At 40.1% G+C, this 16,890-nt stretch overlaps 1 long non-coding RNA gene across 1 annotated transcript in view; it reads left to right on the top strand.

Annotated features, from left to right (window-relative positions):
* Positions 1-1,666: 1,666 nt before the first annotated feature.
* Positions 1,667-16,890, top strand: part of LOC123376355 — a 131,676-nt gene continuing 116,452 nt past the window's right edge. Inside the window, exon 1 of the long non-coding RNA XR_006581758.1 lies at positions 1,667-1,774. This is a non-coding gene — a long non-coding RNA (uncharacterized LOC123376355). The remainder of the gene's footprint in view (positions 1,775-16,890) is intronic.

Genomic DNA, 16,890 nt, shown 5'->3' with positions numbered 1-16,890 from the left:
GTGCTAGCGCATGTTGAAATGGACAATTCTGGGTAAATCCTTTCCCTTTAACTCAACCAGAGTGGTGGAACGGTTCCCAGAGTAATGAGCCACCAGCTGGTCCATTACAATGCTGTTATGAGCTGAGTGAAACCTTGTTATGGGTTGAGTTAAGACCTCATTGAGAGGTATGAACTCACTCTTCAGTCAACATAACTGTACGGATAGGTCCCAACCTTAGAGAAAGAGAATAGGTGAACAGACACCCAGGAGATTTTGTTGAATATTTTTTAGTAGGGATGAGTGTGTATGTGTGTGTGTGAGAAAGAGAGAGGGCAGAACACAGAAAACCAGAGGGGGGAAATGGACAGCCTCAAGGATCAGCTTACTGCATGGTGTCTGAACCTGGAATAAACTTGGAGAGAGGTTTTTGGGTTGGTGTAAAGGTTGAAAAGAGTGTTCTTGGTGCTGTGAGCAAAAGAAGCCTTTTGTGCTATTTGATTCCTTCTGCTGTCAGAGACACAGGGTACATGCTTTGTAAATAAACAAAACTGCATCAGAGAAATACCTGACTATCACCAATTTCTATCTACATCGCCAGGGCCCTGAAATTTGACTCGGATCAAAGAAGGAGCAACAATACATTAATTGCTTTTACAAAGTTCCTGTAACAAGTCATGTGAAATAGTCACCCATTCATAAAATCCTCTAAGAGCAAGAAGATTAGCAACTGTGAGCTGAAGTCTAAACAGACCTAAATCCTGACTTCTCACCTTTGCCCAGCATGCAGAAGACCTGAGTTTGATTCCCCCTTGCTGGGGTACAGGGAGTTGAACTTCAGTCTCTTATACCCCAGGATGGTATCTTAGCCACAGAGCTATGGAGAATTATTGGAGTAGGCTCTTCTGTTGAAGCTGTTCTAATCTGTATAAATAATAAAATATGTAATGGGCCAGAGAAAAAGTGTGAGAGAGTGACTTATTAGGTCAGTGGTTAAGGCACATTAATGGAAGACCCAGGATTCAGTTCCCCTGCTCTGTATCAGAAAGAGTGGGGAATTGAACCTAGATCTTCTATGTTCTGGGTTAGAGCACTGACCACAGCATTAAATGTTAGAAGAAGGATACAAGTTCCTCCCCGGCCAGTTTGTGAGAGTTTAGATGTGTTCTGAGTACATGTACCACGTTGGGCCTTGAAAGTAAACTATACAGGGAAATTCATTATTTGTGAATCCCACTGGGCCCTAGACATGGGTTAGAGCTCTAGCTGCTGGGCACTGTCAGGACTTAGGCAGCATTGAGCGTGCCCAGCCACCACAACTGAGAACCTTGGGCACTTTAGCAGTGGAAATGTATGTACTGACAGGGTTAGGCGGAGCTGAACAGAGGTTTTGTAAATAACAGTAGTGCCTAAAGTGGCAGGTACACATATAAGTTCCCCCATGAATTCCACCCTCAGCACCTACTGAAGATGATTCCTAAACTGTAATAAACTCCTACATCTGGAGCAAGGCTGTTGAACTGAGGTCAAATTCCAGGCTACACAGCAAGTGCCTAGAGCTGGAGACCTTGGCTCTATCCCTCATTATTTCTAACCTCTCAGCAACTGCCAGGTCTCCATGTAGTTTCAGTGGATAGCCTCCCTTGAAATACTGCATTTCTAACATTAGATGGTGCTAGATAAAGATATAAATAGTAGCCTCCTGTCTCATTCAAAATGGAGTCCAACAGTTAGTTGTAATCTCTGCTGTTCCTCCTAGTTCCAGAGAAAACTTGGCCAAAAGTATCACCATAAGGTAAAAATATCCAAGTCTTTTCTCTCTGAGAGTGACACAATTGGAAGAAGCAAATTCTGCAGTTGGGTTCTCCTTGCCTATTTTCCCCTTGAGCTGTTACATATAACTCTATAGGGGTTTTCATACAATTAACATATTTTATTAAATTAAGCCTTTAATGGGCCCATCTCTTGGGTTTCTGCATTCTTTCCTTGTCATAGTGAGAAAGCAGAAAAAGTGGGGTGGATCCCTAGGGTAAATCAAAGTTGTAGAGGGAAAAATGGCAGATGTATAAACATTTGGAAAAAAGGACATAGAGATGTAGGTTGAAACCCATATGTTTTTTACCCTCCAAGACACCTTTTTTTGTACAACTTGGGCCTGATTATGATTTCATGCTGTGATAAATCAGGAGAAGCTCCACTGAAATCAACTACACTGGTGTAAAGTAGATGGAAGTGAGAGGAGAATCATATCCCTTGTACTCTTATGCATCGTGTGAAAAATAATTAATTTATAGTCAGGGCTGTAGCTTGCATTTTTGAAAAGGTGATTTCAAAAGTTTCATAAATACTAGGAGTTGAGAAAAGTTAGTTCTGAATGTCTGTGAAATGCACCCCTTGGTTTTCCTTCATGATTTGTTGTGAGATACATGTCAAACTCACTGGTTAGTTCAAAAATATGTCATTTCAAATAAAATGGCTTGCATAGTGTAGATGTCCAAAATGAAAGGTACAATGGGAACAGAGGCTAATTGCTGTGCTAGGACACAAGATTATTCCCTTCTCAACTCTGAGGAGTCTAGGAAGCATAGCTTTGGAGCAGCTGCATGTCTTTTGCTAATAAAGGGCCCTCTAAAAAAGTCAGTTTTTAGGGGCAGGAGGCTGCTAGGGCACTATTCTCTATTTCCCAGGGGTGAGGGGAGTCTAATTGTGCTGTTCTGGAAGTTAAGAACATAGCTCACTCTGTGGTTATATTTGTAGCCAGCCCATCAACAGAGGGAGGTCTCCTGAGGTAGAATTCTTTTGCTTTGTTGATATCCAGTGAATAAAAGAAACCTTTCTAAGAGGATGGGGTCCCCACACCCCTTTTCCTCTTCAATGGACCTTATCACAGATGGGAACTGGACCTGGGAGGTCAGCATGGAGTATACTCTTCCTTTGTGTCCCTGCCCTCCAAATCATATGAGTGCCATACACCTGCATGCCTAAGTTAGATCTTCAGCTGCACTGAGCATTAGGAAAAGGGGCTCTAGGATACCTTTCTGTTGCCGGCTCTTGCAGCTGGTACAAGGGGAAAAATTTCCTCAGCATTCTTTAGGGCAAACGAAGGGCTGTTTTAAATTATACTGACTAGACTGGTCCCACAAAGAATGCCAGCTAATATTTATTCCTTCCCACAACCAGCACACTCTGAATATGGCCCTGCTCATCCTTGAAATATCCACTGTGCCCCCAAAGGCTTTACGCCAACTATGGCAACTTTAAAGCCAGATTTAGCCTGGATCAAGGATCTGTCCCCATATATTTTCACTGTAGTTAATGAGACAAATACCCATGCTACTATATCAGACACATGATGGTGATGTGGGACATAAATTCATATGTGCCCCCTGCTTGACCATGAGGTAGCCTCCCTTCATCTTTTTCAGACAAGTTAGAAACATCAAGGTCTTGCCTCTGGAGAGAGAAAGTATGGTCTTGTAGTTAAGACAAAGGAAAGAGTCTGGTTCTGTTCTTGGCTCTGGCATAAATTTGATGTTTGATTGTGGATGTGGCCTACTAATTGTGGGTGACCTGGCCTGATTTTCAGAGGTGCTGAGCACCCACTGCTTCCATTGACTTCATCTGGAGTTGCCTATCTGTGTTTGGTTATACTTGTTCTATCTCTTTGCTAACTGCATGGTTTTTTGTTCCAAGCTCTGGTAGGGTGGCTGGTTAGCTCTGCTTAATGTACCTGAATATCACCTTCAAGTAAGGCATCAGTAACTCGGAGATAGAGTGTGCTTTTATAAATAGCCCTGAATAAGGAGCAGCCCCAGGAAGAAATTGTGCACAGATCTTCCTTAACACCACATACCTGCGGGAGGCTGTGAAGGGTCCTGTATGCATGGTTATGGGCGGAATACTTGCTCCCTCCCTCCTGGGCAGCTTTGAAGACTAAGCACCTCTACTAACGGCCAGATTGTGGCTCAATATTGCCTAGAGGAACTGTGAGCGAGATTGGAGGGAGGAGAAATTCCCCTGCCTATGTTCCCCCTTTGAGCACCTATGCTAGGCACACAATCTGATGGGCCTAAGACAATAGTGGGGAGGGATATCTCAGTAGTTTGAGCATTGGCCTACTATGTTACAAGTTACCTTTTTTCCTTTTTAAAAAAGTGCTATTGTATAGTTACATTACTTGTTTTGTTTGATCTTTCAGATTTTATTTTCTTTTTTTGAAAGGATTTTAATGTTCTATAATTTACAAGCAAAAATTTTATCCCAGGAACCTTTATCATCATTCCCTGTCTTAGGAAGGATGACTTTTTGAAGAGACAGCCAACCAATAGTTCCTGATTACAAAGGGTAGAAACCCATGTAGCTAGCTCTCATTTCACCCTCCATTACTGCTAACTTCAGGGTAACTTTCAGAGCTTCAACCTCTCCTTGCACTTTCTGTATTCTTACATCAAAGTCTATTTCCAGCTGTGCTAAGTGATACTTTGTTTTATCCAGATATGAATCAGGCTTATTCGTTGCCCTTATTCTTTATTCTTTCCTGACCCATTTCAATTTTAGTCAGTGGCTGAATTATCGCCTCCATGCTGATAGCTCCATTGTCATTTTGCCAGTGACTTTCTATTATTTTTACAATCTTTTTTACTAAATTTGTCACAGTGAGGCCTCAGAGCAGTTTTTCAGGATCTCTTGTAAAATATTTATCTCAAATACCAAATTCTGGGGTGGTGCGTGTTTGCTTGTTTTTTAATACTAATATGACAAAAAGCAGGTGGGTCCACATGGATTCTCCAATGGACTGTTAGTTTACAGAGCTGCAGACACCAGTGTGTTTCAGTACTAAGGAGGAGATTTTCAGAGACAAAAAAAACAGTTAGATGACAAACTCCTACTGATTTTTAATGGGATTGGGACACCTGCCTGACCTTCGTGCCTTTGAAAATCTCTCCCTAAATTACTAGCAAGACTATTGTAAATACTTCTGGAGTGTTGTATTTAATTTTGTATATTAATCCAAGAACAGGTCAGAATAAAAATCTGTTGTCTATGTAGATGCAGAAAGGCTCTAAAAGTTGTGATCTGCACCAGGGCACCTTCTCCAGTTTCAAGCAGGTGTGGTGCAAATCAGGTGTATTGCAGTTCTGCCTACACTAGTGGGGTGGGAGAGGAGTTCAAAGTGGCTAAGGTAAAGCTGCGCCAGATTGGCCACTGTTGGTTGAAATCTTCACTGTAGGCAAAGCCTCTGCTGAAAAATACACAAAAAATACCAATCCCTCCCTTTTAATACATCATAAATAAGCAAAGAAAAAAAAGGTGTGTGGGGGGCACAGAAAATCCTTTGCAGATAATCCTGAACAACACTGGTGAAAGGGAATTAGTCCACTACTACAGAACATGACATTGCTTGGTTCAGCTCACATATTAATTGCTAGATCTTTCTCAGCAATTAACTTTCCTATGTCCTATCCTCTCAAATAGCTGAATGCAGAGCAACTGTTTTGTTTTGTGTTAAGTTTAGGCTACCTGCAAAGATGAGTACAAATACAATCCTTTAAATCACACCTTAATTTTGTGGCCTTCATCCCTTTAAAAGCTGCATGACCAATTAAAGGACTTCTTATTCCAAGGTGATTTCTTTATATCCAAATTCCTAACAATGTATTTTTGCCATCATCAAAGTTGGCAGTTTCAGAAGAGAAGCCAAGGATTGAAAGTGCATGGTGATTGAATACTAGTCCCTGAAGATTAGGCTGAAGACTCACTAGCAGAGCAATGTTGGAAACTTGCACTTCTTTAGCATTCTGGAGTTAAAGAAAAGATTTCTAAAAATTGTTAATTTACTGACATTTGTTAAAACTGTTCTGAATGCTGTAGAGGATGCTAGATTGTTCACATATGAGCTCTTTGTACACATGTTTGTCAGTACAGCAACCAGTAATTTGTGTTAATTTCATTATTAGAATAGAAATGTTTTTATAAATTGCAGTTCATATCTATTGCATCTTATCCTGCCTAAAAGTCAAAATGTGATATATTTTAAAATTACTTTAAAACATCAGATCACAATACAATTAGACAATTGTCAGAGCAATTATTCTAAATTATCTTTTTCAAACATTATTGTGAAACACAGTTATGGAATAATTTCTTTTTCATCATTGAGTCATACTCTGATCTTTAATAATCATCTTTTTTATTCCTTTTAAAAATAGACGTTTTTCTTTCATCTCTAATCATGAAAGTATAGGTTTATGGGGGAAGGGTGTTAGAATTTCTGTAAAGCTAAATCTTTTTTTTAACTTTTGAATTTTCTAAGGATTTAAAGATTTGGGATTACTGGAATACAAAAGGATCAAAGGCCGGGTGGCAAATACTAAGGATAATAATAAAGAAGTGCCACTTGAGGTTCTTAATCAAAGTCTGTTTTAAGGACTTCATGCAGCCTATGATGAAATAAATATAACTCTAATGTACACATGAAAAACAAAGCAACCCCCCTACACACACACTTTCTCTGAATACTGAAGTACTGTATGTTTAACTGTAAGTAATGTTTTCAATCATTTTTAAAAGTACAGGACAGAATTTAAAGAACTTTCAGTAAATCGTGATGATAGGAAAATTGAAAATAAGGCCCCAGTCCTACAATTTACAGTAGGCATGTGGATCCATGCACTCAAGTGGAGTGTATTGCTCTGAAAATTGGGACCTAATGCTGTGTGTTGATTTGCAAATATAAACTGATGACCCTTACTTTCTGAAGGTCGATCTCCTGTGCATTGTAAAATGCAGAAAGTACTTGGGCAGCACAATTTTCAGTGAAGCTGTAGGAGAAATAAATTGTAATTGCCCATTCTTTACATATGCCAGGATCTTCTTTTATTTTTAGTTTGGACAGCCTGTTAGTGAGCTAACCTTAAAAGGTTTATGGGCTCAGTTTAGATAAGCTTCAAAAAATCAGGTTGCTTATTCACAGTATTAGGATGTGCTCCTGTACCTAAAGAAGTAAATGGCAAAATTCACATTGATTCAATTGGACTGTGTCTATGGACTGGAAATATAACTGCTAGTCTGCCTCATTTACTTTCATTGCAGATGGAAGCAAGAAGTTTAGAGGTGCATGAAGAGAAAGATACTTTATCCAGTCCTCAGAAAGGTTTCCATTCGTTGGCAGTGGTTCCATAGGTGTTGGAACTAGGAGTCTGGGGAATGCTACTGCACCCCCTGGCTTGAAGTGGTTTCCATCGTATACAGGGTTTATAGTTTGGTTCAATGGCTCTCAGCACCCCCACTATACAAATTGTTCCAGCAGCCCTGAGTGGTTCAGTTTGGTTGCGTCACATTTTGACTGTGTTGTTTTCCACCAGAGCTGCTAGGGATTTACTATTTTTTAAAAAGGAGAGCTAAGTCTCTGGAGAAAAATTGAGATATTTGTCTGGGCCTTCCTGCCTAGCTTTTGAACCTGCCCCACACTTTAGAAATTGCTGAACTAGATAATGCCTGCCTGAATTATTCCTGGAAGCTTTTCCATTACTGACAATGGATTTTGAATGAAGTTATATAATTAAATTAAATAGAGATGGGCTTCAGTCACACAGTCTGGGTCTGGATCTAAACCTCACCAAAGCTTGGAGATCTATAGATCACCAAAGCTTGGAGATCTATAGATCACTGGCTTGGTTTCAGGCTCATATCTAAACTTCAGTATTTTAGACAAATAATATTTTAAAACTGACATCAGTTCAGAATAAATATAAAACATTTCAAGTTCACAGAGTAAATGAACATTTCAAGATACTTATATATGGAAACATTATATAAATATAAGGATTAAGGTATTTAAAAGAGATTCTTCTTTGATCATCATCACTGCAAAGTTGCTTCAGTGCAAGCCATCAACCCTATTGTAAATAGCATGTGAAAGCTTATGTACGTCCACATGGGTGAGAGAGGATAGGTATCAGCAATGGTAAAAGAAGTTTCCAGCAAAGCTTTGAGTATAATACATATGAAAAACAAACTGGCATGAACACGTTCCCCTCATTCTTCTAAAAGTGTCTGTTAGCGTAGAAGTTCTCAGTGTAGACCAGTGGTGGGCAACTTGCGACCCATCAGGGTAATCCGCTGCTGGGCCACCAGGCAGTTTGTTTACATTTGGATGACTGCCTGCAGCTCCTAGTGGCCGTGGTTTGCTGTTCCCAGCCAGCAGGAGCTGTGCGAAGTTGCAGCCAGCACGTCCCTGTGGCCCACACCGCTTCCCGCAGCTCCCATTGGCCAGGAACGGCAAATCGTGGCCACTGGGAGCTGCAGGTGGCCGTGCAAATGTAAACAAACTGTCTGGTGGCCTGCCAGTGGATTACCCTGAGGGGCCGCAGGTTGCTCACCATTGGTATAGATAGACAGACCCATTTCTTTTACCAAATTTCGCAACTTTTTCTGATACCGTTCATCACCAAATACTCCTATCACACCTCTGACAAAATTGCAGGGTGAATAGGAACATCATGAAATTGCTCAGGTCCTTCTTAGACCAAACCCAAAAGGTGACTATGGTTAATGGTTCCTTTGACTCCTAAACTCTCACCCATGAGGTTTGCTACTCTCCTCCATAATAATCTCAATGAAGCTGTTGAGACAGCTGGTGAGCAACTAGGGCTCAGGTACCAGCATCAATCAGACAATGCACTGCTCTCCTGGTGTCTATGTAAGGCTCATCACCAGCTCAGGGATGAAACCCCCCTCGGCTACTACCTAGGTAGATTAGTATTCAGCTTGCACATTCGTTGTTAATGCTGCAAAAAAGTTGTGGACATTCATTCAAACACAATCAATTTGCTTTTGACCTCTTTATATTTGTTCCCAAGGAAATTTTTGGAAGTGAATTTTTGTTTGCAAGACTATTCGTGGGCAGAGAATATGTCCAATATGTATTTTCATGGGTATTCATGCTGGAACCACTGCATTTGATGGGACCTCATGGCTCTGCTCTTCTTTCATTTCTGACTGCTCAGATCTCTGCCTTCACATAGAATGAATTACTATATATACTCATTCATAAATCAAATATTTTTGGTAAAAAAGTGACGCATCGAAGAGCAGGGGTCGGCTTATAAATGGTCTACACCAAAATCTGATGATTTTAAACTCTATGGAATAATTGAATTGCAAATCTCTGTATTAGATATTCAACGTTTAGCACGCAGCCTGCCAGGGTAAGCACCCTGGCGGGCCGGGCTGGTTTGTTTACCTGCAGTGTCCACAGGTTCGGCCGATTGTGGCTCCAACTGGCTGCGGTTCGCTGCTTCAGGCCAATAGGGGCGGCAGGAAGCAGCGGCCAGCACATCCCTCAGCCCATGCCACTTCCCGCCGCCCCCATTGGCCTGGAGCGGTGAACCACGGCCAGTGAGAGCTGCAATTCGCTGAACCTGTGGACGCGGCGGGTAAACAAACCAGCCTGGCCTGCTAGGGTGCTTACCCTGGCAGGCCATATGCCAAAGGTTGCTGATCCCTGATCTAATACATTCTAGTTTTGTTTACCTGGAGCATCTGCAGGCATGGAGCCCCTCAGCTCCTTTTGACCGCGGTTTGCCATTCCCAGCCAATGCTGCGGGAAGTGGCGTGGGAAGTGGCATGCCACTTCCCGCAGTTCCCATTGGCTGGGAACGGTGAACTGCAGCCACAAGGAGCTGAGGGGCTCCATGCCTGCAGATGCTCCAAGTGAACAAAATGTCCTGATCTGCCAGCGGCTTACCGACAGGCTGGGCGCCAAAGTTTTCCAACCCCTGAAATATAGGGTCGGCTTATGAAAGGGTCATATAGTTTTTGCTATTTTTACCTATCCATTTTGGGGGGTTGGCTTATAAACGAACGGGCTAATGAAGAAGTATATACGGTAAGTTCCTGATGACCACATTAATGATCTTACTTTGCTATTTTCCAGTTAAAATAGTTCCTAGTTTTATTTCAGGAATCCTGCACTCACCCACACATACAGAAAAAGCCCTAAATACCATATCATGCCTTTAAAAAAAACCCCAATAACTTGGAATTCATTACTTCTGGGGCAAAGTGCAGCTTTGTTTATAAGAGCCTGCAAAGTTGGTTTTTGTCCTGCAATTTTGGCCCCTTTTGAGATAGCCTAAAAACATAATGGGAAAATTGTTTTTAAATACAAATAGGTTTCTAAATAGGAGGTCAATTTTACATGGTTCTTTCACGCTACGTATAACAACAATTTTAGGTGGGGTTTTCAATGTTAATTAGAAACTAATGAGTATTGAGTATCTAACTCCCTGGGCAACTATGAAAATCTCAGCCTTCAGTCATAAAGTCAAAGTTAAGACCTGTGTAATCCTGAAGCCATTTTTAGTGCACACCAGCGATATTTTTATTGGTCCTACAGATTTACAATGTTACATGTTCTTATGTGTCAGTAGATTGGCACTCTTTATACTATCTATATATACAAAACTCCACCCAGTGCATGCAGGGCATTGTGCTGTAATTTCACAACATTCTAAAATCCCCTTTGCCGGGTGTACAAACAGAAAAACGGAGTGTAGGAGGCCAAATTCTGGATATGGTGGGTAGAATTTGGTTCTTAGTGCATTGGGTTGTTGGTTTTTTTTGGCAGTTGAACACTCTTGTTCACTTCATGTTCTAGTAAGCCAAAGAAACCAGGTTGTGAAGCTAAGCTTTGTATACCAAACTCATCATTTGAAAACTAAGGAGCAAAAAACGAAGTGTTGATTAGCTGTGTGACTCTCTACATATGGTGTATATATTCCTTTAATGAGAGTTGCTTTGGGGAGAGCACAGTCATAATCCCATATGAGCTCCAGGCATCCTGATTTGTTTAAATTATATGATCTTTTCATATTATTTTTTTCACTTTAGAGTATGGATCAGGTTAGGCTGTTCATCCCCCATTAGTGCCTCAAATTTCTCAAACGACTAATGAAAAGTATGAGAGCTAAGAGCAAAGCTCTAAACAACAATTCATACCTCTGAATTTATATATGGAAATTAAGGCCATGTAACAATATATAGTATGCACTGAGGTTTCTTCACTCTTACATAGAAACAAGGGCAATCCTTTTTCTAAGTGTTCTAATCAAATGTTACTTGACATTAAAATTTAGTTTTGATAGTACATTTCCCCCAGGATTGTTAATCCGCAGTATATTTTTTTCTATTATGTACACCTGAGTATAATACATTTGGTTTCTAGGTGGATGCTGTCTGAGCCAAATAGAACAAATAAATGACCTTTTATTAGAGTTATAACATGTTGTTCACCAGAGACTCGGACTCCAGCAAAAACACACCACTTCAGGGACACTTTTAGGGAAGCCTCACAAATTCATTACTGTATGGTAATAGTACCTACTGTATACTACTAGTATACACAGCTTTTTATCTGGAAAAACCAAATTCCCAGGTGCTTTCCTTGTGTGTGAGCATGCACACACAATATATAATCACTTTGTATGTTACTGTCCACCTCTGTGGTGGAATGCAGTACACATTTATTAGTGCCAGGAACACTTCAGAATCGTTTACACTAGAAAGTAAAGTATGATATAACCAAATGAAACTACAGAGGAGATTTAGCAAGGCCTAAAACTCTAAGGGAGGAGTTTCACAACACTCCTCATCCCACCTACCTCATCCACCAAAAGAACTACAGCCAATCCTTTCTTAACTTAGATAATTTGAGATGAATGAAGCCATGAGTCGGTCTGTTTACAGTATTTGATTATTATCCTCCTGAATATTTCCACAACCATAGATGTATCTTCAGGTGAGAAGATACACCTGTAACAACGGGGAGAAGGTTGTTAGTGGGGACAAAGATTCATCAGTTTTCCAGCAGTTTGCTCAGCTTCAGCCAAGGTTTGATAAATTTTTGCATTGGGGTTGACTGAGATATGTGGCGATGTCAAATCTCAAGTTGAGTGGGTTTCACTTGTGATATAAGTATTCTCCCAACTCTATGAAGAATGCAAAGCAACCCTAAAAGCTCCCAATAGACACTATTCTTAGATTCAATTTATTCCCTCTGAGAATGAGTTCAGACAGAGGAAGGGGTTTTATGAACCCAGAGCAAATTATAGTGCTTATTGAAGATTTTTTCCCATTGATTATAACTGAGTTATTCCTTTGTTTGAAAAACTTTGAGAGACATGGATAATTTTTTTTAAGTTCCTCATGATCTAATTTTTAAGCTTAAAGTTACATTTTTGTTGTATGCCTACATAAAAATAATTGACAATCCTAAATAGCCTTTCTGCATAGTAAAGAGACATCATTAAATGCTTATCCAGAAAAATGAACATTAGTGAAACAAAGGGAAGTTGTGTCTAAGAGGTAGACCATACAGAGACAAAATCTTCCAGGATCCATTTGACCTAGCTGAGTATTTGACATATCTTTGATAATGTTTTCAAAGAATTGTAGAATGGCGTATCCATACTTGACAGGTCTCTGTCCTGCCACTGTCCATATTTTTAATTTAGAAAAGTAACTTTATTCACACATATCTATTTTCCCTTTACAGGGGAAGATTAGCTGATGTCCCGTTCAATCTTTTTTCTCTTTAAATTTCTTGTTGTTGTGGGCAGTATAGTTCTTTATAATTAGAGATGAATGAATTACTGCTGATAGATAAGTTCTTATTTTACTTTGGTTATTTTGAGACTGCTTATGAATTATAGCTTTGTTTCTAATTTGGTGGGAAAATCTTAGTTCTGAAGGAAAGAAACAGATCATATTTATTTTTATATCTACATTTCTGCTGTTATTCTGGGGCTTTCCAAGTGAATATGTTAGGGGAAATTGTTGTTTTTTTGATGTTGTACACCAGATATGCTACCACCACCAACAGGAACAATGGAGGATAGGAAAATACCAGCCTAAGAATTTCAATAAGGTACTATTACGATAATTATTTAGACCCTGATTCAGTAAGGTACTTAGACATGTGCCTAACTGTAAGCACATGAATATTTCATTAACTTCAGTTGAGGTACTCCCTTCCTGACAGTTAGGCACATGCCTAAGCCTGTTGCTGAATTTGGACCTAAATTAGTACTTTCTAAACTCATCAGTTTGAAAATGGATTAAAGTTCTGCCATTTTCTATTTCCATTATGTTCTCTGTCATCTTAGTAATACCACATAATCATGATGCCCTGTGTTGTTTGCAAAGGACAGCCCCACTCTCTTTTACTACTTTGACCTTTACAACATATTTGTTTTGAATAGGTGACCATTCCATTTTTCTTTTGTTCACAGAATATTAAGGCTACAGGCAGGAGGGAGGAATGGCCAGCAACTAAAATTTTCAAATTTTGAAAAGGTCAGAGTGGTATGGTTTAGTGTTGCCTGTAAGACTTCACTCCAGCAGATGACAACTGACCAAATACTAATAAAACTACAGCCTATATATTTTTAAATATCAATAAAAAAAAATCTCAACAATCAGTTAAAGTGACACTATTTTTCCTGTACGTCTCCGTTTTCCAATACTCATAAGTTATTAAATCTAATAAAGGTTTTTGGATCTTTTCTACCACTGTAGGGTTTATTACTATTATCATTCTATTGTAGGGTTGCCAATTTTGATTGGACATATTCCTGGAGGTTTAATCACATGACATAATATTTAATTAAACATTAATCTTTAATTCCTGGAGACTCCAGGACAATCCTTGAGGGTTGGCAACCCTTTTCTACATTTTTGTGCAGCTTAAAAAGTATGGCACCCTATATTGATACCATAGGAAACCTTTGCTTTGGGTTATTTTCAACCCTGGTGTGATTTCTGTGGCATTTAACCTAATATAAACCATGGTTCAATTTGGCTGTTTGTTTGTAAAGCATAGATTCTTTGAATGCCATGTCATCAACGTACACTTTCATAGTCATGCACGTTGTCCCTGTTGGCATGCAGGTTAAGTGCGGTGTTTGGTCCTCAGTGTTCACATTCATACAATCTCTTCTTGGAAAAATGGCATTATAGAGTATTAAAATACTGTGGAAAAGATTTTGTGCTCTTTTGGACTAGTGTGATGCTGGAGTAACTCCATTGGTTTCAGCTGAGATTATTTGGATTGAAACTGGCATAATAAGGGCAGGATTTGGCTCTCTAGATTTAGAGCAGGTCGATCTTTAGCTATGATGGGAAGATTCCCTCCTACCCCATTGCCACTACTATTGACAATTGCAAGATGTTGAATTCAGCTTGCTTTTCTGTCACCACTTCTGGGGCTTCTCATCAAATGACAAGCCAAGAAGTTGGCACTTCCTAGGAGGCATGTAGTAGTTCATATTCTCTAAATTGTCAGCGTCAGGAGGGCCCCTATATTCGGTCACTGTGAAAGGCTGATCAGCTATAGACATCCTTTAGCTAGGGAATAAAAATCTATTTATTTTGACACAGATGAGAGAGAAATGCAGCACTTGCGTAACCCCATATTAGAATGTTATAGACTTAGTCTAATAGGATAAATTGAACACACTATATGAAGAATATTGCCAAAAATTGTCTAAAATAGTAAGCTATTATGAGTGGTTACCATCATTCTATACCATATAACTATGTACAAAAATATAATACACTCACCAACAGGCATAGGCTAGTACTGTTTACTCAGTGTTATCTTCCAATCTCTATATGCCAAATAATAGAGGTAAAAGACAAGTGGTAGACGGTAAAGATTTGACATGCCAGATTCTGAACCTATTACTCTCACTGAGCAACAATTATTCACACTCCTTGTCCCACAGAAGCCAATGGTGCTTCATGTGTGAGTAACAGTTCACTGATGTGAATAAGTGGTTTACAGCTGGTTCAAAGGTTTGTTTCCTCATTGACAAACCGCAACAAGAAGGGATGTCTCTCCATGGCCAGTCACTGGTTCTGATTTTTATTGGCAACAGAGGAATCTCCTGGCTTCCTGAATTCTCACTGTACTTCTAGATAACGGTTTTTGAAATTTTCTTAACAAAGAAAAATCACTTTGCAATTAAAAAAAACAACAAGATTGTGGCTAATTCTCCAGCTTCTCCAAATCACTTGGCAGCTGCTGGCAATGTCCCTGAATTCTCTAAATGGTGAAACCTTCAACATTTTAAAACTTCTTGCTTAAAGTGAAAACATAAAATCAATGTTTACCCTGTACTCCTTGTCTTTTACTAGACTTCTTCATAAGTGTTGTTATTCTTGACATGAGATGCTGAGGTCACGGCTACAGTTAATTTTCTCTTAGTTTCCAAGCAATTCTGCTGAAAATAGGGCTTTGTTTTACTCATTTTAAAAGTGTTTTCAGTACTTATTGAGTCTGAATTCCTCTTCTCAACATTTTTTTAACCCCATCATTCACAAATTTAGTAAGTAGAACATGAATCACGACCAGGCCAGCAAACAGTAATACCAGTGACCTCTTATCTGTGGAAACTGGATCACCGCTAAGGCTGGTGAAACCCAAGGAATTCTAGCTTTAGCTGCAAAACACATGCAGAATTCTGAACCTGCTACAGTGTTCAACATAAGTCCAGTAGAACCTGTGTTAAGCAGCTGGGATAGAAGTAGCTGGAGGAAAGCACATAGTCAAAGAGCTTGAATTTTAATGCAACGTAAGAGCCACATGGGGAACATTGTTCTGATTGTGCTTTGCAGTTAGAATCACTCGGACACATTTGGGGTATGCGTTCACTGCAGAGTTACCTTGGATGATTGACATCTGGGTCTGAGCACTCCTAGGGTTAGCCTAGCCTGGGTGTGAGCCACCATGCTACCGACTCATACACAAATTACTGTGTAGTCACCGGTGCTGCAGTCACCTGAGTGTGTCACTAGAATTTCTTGGGGCATATCCCATGGTTCTTTGTGCTGCAATAAGCTGAGTCACTGATTCTTTTCCCAGTGAATTGTGGGAGAACTTGTCTGTATTCCGGATACACATTGCGGAAGTTTGGAGGACTATCAAAATGGATGAGTTGCCAGCCTGAATGATAGCCTCACTCAAGTTTTAGCCTACCACAGGCCCGCTAGCTCGGCATGAAAGTGCTACCAAACTTGGGTCAGAGGTTTTTGTGTGTGGATGGGCAGGGGGTTGGGAAATACCCAGGAGAGAGCCTGAGTTAACTCTACAGTGAATATATACTTACATTTTATTCTGATTAGGTGTCTAGCACATGGCTGGATCGTACTGTCTCTATAAGGAATCACAGTACAGGGAGATCTTAAAACAAGCTAGTAGAAATGAATGTTTAGGCCCTTGTTCTCCAATGCTCTGGCTTCCTTTTTGGTACTGGTGGCTTAAAGCATCTCATTAGCCAGTAGATCCGGCCACGTAAATATTTCCCTTGTTTCCCAAATCCTTGGGAGACGTATAGCCACTATAACGATTCCCATGCCACTTGACTTCCCGCAGCACAATGGATGTGTATGAGGAAAAGGGTATGTGGCTGGGTACCACAGTGTCTGGCTGATCTCCAGTTACCTAAACAGCACATGGAGTCCTTTGGTACAAGACAGAGCACTGGGGTTGCACTGGGTACCAGGCTAGCATCTGGCAGCCCTAGAATTGGGGAAATGCAAAGATGTCTTAAAATGCTCTCCGTCCAGGGGCACTTGCACTGAGCACAGCTGGACAAGGTCAGAGAAATGTGGTTCTTGGGAAGCTGTACAAGACATAGTAGGCACAGAAAAGATCCAGAGAATAATGTGATCAGAAGCACTATGGAGGATGAGGGTAGTAAGGAAGAGATCTGTGCAAGAAGAGATCAGATCTAGTTGGAAAAGAGAGACGTAAGAGTAGACAAGATATGGCAGATATATAAAAATATATATAGTTTAGAGATAAGGCCATTCGAGTTCTCCTCCTGTACTATTTCCCATACTGCAAGA

This window comes from Mauremys mutica, chromosome 8 (assembly GCF_020497125.1).
Source record: "Mauremys mutica isolate MM-2020 ecotype Southern chromosome 8, ASM2049712v1, whole genome shotgun sequence".
Classification (NCBI taxonomy): Eukaryota; Metazoa; Chordata; order Testudines; family Geoemydidae; genus Mauremys; species Mauremys mutica.
The sequence above is the reverse complement of the archived record's forward strand: the minus strand, read 5'-3'. Positions and strand labels throughout refer to the sequence as shown.